The sequence below is a fragment of the Pelophylax lessonae genome, assembly GCF_965119305.1.
Source record: "Pelophylax lessonae genome assembly, chromosome: 3".
NCBI classification, from domain to species: Eukaryota; Metazoa; Chordata; class Amphibia; order Anura; family Ranidae; genus Pelophylax; species Pelophylax lessonae.
Genome location: NC_138770.1, coordinates 186,225,723 through 186,229,381, shown reverse-complemented (window position 1 = coordinate 186,229,381; position 3,659 = coordinate 186,225,723).

Genomic DNA, 3,659 nt, shown 5'->3' with positions numbered 1-3,659 from the left:
AGCGTATCTCCATTGACGTTTATATATGTCCTTTTCATCAAAGATGCTCTTTGGCGCTGGGATCTGTCCAATTTTCCAGCTCAATAATGCAGCTGGAGTTAAAACAGTCAGACATTCTGGGTCTGTGGATACAGCGGTCAACGGTTTTGAGTTGATTATTGCTGCGACCTCAGCAAGGAATGTAGTAAGTACTTCATGGGTAAGAATTTAAGAACTCACATCAAGCAACATAGAATCTAGTATGCGCCTTGCCATCCCAATCATACGTTCCCATGCTCCGCCCATGTGTGAAGCGTGTGGTGGGTTGAATTTCCACTGGTTTGCAGTGGCGGAGAAGGTGGCCCTTGGAGGTGGCTCTGTCTGAGAAGATCGCTCCCGCAGGGGTTTGTCAATGCTCTGGGACGCTCTCTCGCTATAATTGAACTGGTTGGTCAGCTTTCTCTACTTCTTGTTCCTGGATGGTATTTCCTCACCTTCTGTCCATTCTTCACTAGCCTGAGCGTCAGACTTCCCATCTGTATCTTTGTCTCCCGGCTCTGTGGAATCGTTGGTCTGAGTCTCTTCAATTACTCCCAACTTCGCCCCCTGTCGCCGCGCTTCATCAGAGTCTTTGTGTAACATGTTTCCATCCAGGGAGAAGTGTACGGCCAGCTGGTCCACGATGCTAATGGGTTTGTAGGCCCGTTCCTTAAAACTGTACCTCACAATGTTCTGGGGGGCATGAGGGTTGTTTGCAGTCAGGATACGAGTGAATTCCTCCTTAAGTTCAGCCTCGCTGAGTTCCAGCTGGTCCGGAGGCTTAACCAGAGTCTTGGCCTGCATCCATTTATCAGCTCCATCCCCCATATCTGTGGAGTCATCTTCATCCTCCAAATTTCTTCTTGAGCAGATGTTGGAACTCAATGCTACAACTTCAGGCCGGATTTCCGGATCAGTATCTGGATCCTCCCAGTGGAAATCGATATCTTCTTTGTAGTTTGCAGAAGACTGGTCCATTAAAAACTTGGGTCTGTTGGAATTGTCCTTGAAGAACTCTTCATCCAAAATCTTGATGAACTCCTTGTCTTCAACTGAAGGAGCAATCTTGTTGTCATCGCAAGTAGTCTGGTACACTGAATCACCAAAGTCCTTTTGAGAAGTGAGCTTGCAGTTAATACTTTGGAGTGCTTGATATGGAACTTCGTTTTTAAAATCAAGTCTTTCCTTCACATAATAGTGCGATGGACATTTCATCAATCGACAGGTAACATTAGTTTTGTAGGAAGCTACATCCAAGAGCTTGTGAGATTGGTCTAAACAGACTTTTCCTATTATCACCCATCCAAGATCAAGTTTCTGGGCCTGAGGAGCATCATCTGGACCGTTACATAACTCTCTTATTTTATGAACTTTAGGAATGTCTCTCCCCAGTAGAATCAAAATCTTAACATCCTTGTTAAGTGGTGGAATGTAGTTAGCAATGTGGCTCAAATGAGGGTGATGACGTGCAACCTCTGGTGTGGGGATTTCTTCTCTGTTGTTTGGTAGCTGATCACATTTGATTAGACTTGGAAGAGGAAACTCTGTGTCCTCATATTCTGATGCAACTATGAAGCCATGGGCTCTTCTTCCAGAAGTATTGACCTTTCTTGCACATTTCTGCAAGGTATAAGACCAGGTCTCTCCTTGAATATTGAATAGGTCAAAGAATTCTGTACTGGCCAATGAGCGATTGCTCTGATCATCGAGTATGGCATACATTTTTATGGAATTTTGTGGACATCCTTCAGGAAAAACCCTTACAAGACATATCTTGCTACAAGACTTGCTATGAAGCCCTTCTCCACATACCTCTGTACACCTTGTGGTTACGGGGTTGGCATATTGCTCAGTTCTCTCCCCGCCATCATCTGATGTAGTCTTGGGGTTGCTGCCGGGTGAAGGTTTCCTTTTGAACAGGTCTGAATGAAGAGCGTCCACATGTTTGGCACTGTTGCAGAGAGAACATCTGATGGCGATCTTACAGTCTCTAGCTAAATGATCGGAGGATGCACAACACTTAAAACAGATATTATGCTCTTTGAGAAATGACTTGCGTTCTTCAATAGGCTTGTCCTTAAATGCACGACATTTGGAGAGAGAGTGTGGCGCATTATGAATAGGCCACTGTTGACTAAGATTGCTAGCTTTAATGTCTGTAGCTAAGACGTTGGATGCTATGGTGGTCTTCCTCACGGCAATAGGATGCCTTAAATCCTTGAATTTACTGTTGGTGGCAATACCCCTTGAAGTACTTAAAGGAATGGTGGTTGTATCTGGATAGAAGAAGCTTGGGTCATTCTTGGATCTTGCAACCTTCCGCACAAACTCTGAAAAATAAGAAAAGGGAGGGAAGGAAACAGGATGTTCATACTTATACTTTGATCCTACACTAGTCCACTTTCCCTGAAGATGACTAGGCAACTTTGCTACAATAGGATTTACGCCCTGAGCAGTGTCTAAATAGCTAAGACCTGGTAAGCTAGGATCTAACTTAGCAATTTCAAGTTCATGAAGGGTGTCACCTAACTCTCTAAGCTTTTGATTGTCCTTAACAGAGATTTTAGGAAAGTCTAGTCTCTGGAATAAGGCAGATTCAATGACTTCGGGGCTCCCATAGTCTTGTTCTAGACGTTCCCAGGCAGCATCAAGGCCTGCTTTAAAGTTATAAATGTAGACAGATTTAAGTCTCTTTACTTGTTCTGAAGATTGACGCCCCAACCACTTTATTAGTAAGTCAAGTTCTGCTTGAGGTTCAATGTCCAAGTTCTTGGTTACCGCCTTAAATGTAGATCTCCAACTCCTGTAGTTCTCTGGGCAGTCATCAAATTTAGACAGTCCAGTTGTAATCAACTCTCGTCAAATCATAGTTTTGTCAGTTCGTGGTGCCTCAAGTCAGGTATGGGATTTTAAGGGCAGGAGTAAAGCGAGTAAACAATAGTTGTACAGTTTATAGGTAAAATTTATTCACATGTATAATTATATACAGAAATTTGAGTGAATTAATGGGTAAAGTCCCATTGTGATGGTGAAGAGAAAGTAGTAAGTGTGTTTACACGTGAAAAAGGTGACTTGAACAAGAAAAGTAGATGGTCCTGCTCTGCTGTTCCTCATATCAAAGAATGGGAAATGGTTGCAGAGAGGGGCCTGATCGGTATTCCGACATGTTTCGGCCTATAGCGGCCTTTATCAAGGATGTTACCGATTCTAGGAATAAGTAAAATGGATTTGTCAGTGATAATAATATATAGTTGTTCAGATTTAATTATATATAAGGTTGTAATATAACATACATATTTTTTGTCCACTTTCTGGGGTATTGCTTTCCCAGATTTTCTCCGGGAGCTGCAGGAACAATGCTGTATTGGGTGAAAAAGGTGTGGTTTGGTTGTAGTTGGAGCCACAAGTAAAAACAGGGAGGGTTATTTGTTGGTAGTAAGTAATAGAAAGTATAATAATAATTACTTCTTGGGCCACGTTTTCCTGGTCCAAATGGTTCAATGTGGCTATGATATAAAGATTTCCACATTGATAGAGATCATCTGTGGTGTTTCCACATTGATGGAGATCATCTGTGGTGCGGGGTATATAAGGTATAGTACATAGTAAATGGTAAAGGATGTGGCTTTAGGTAAAGTAAA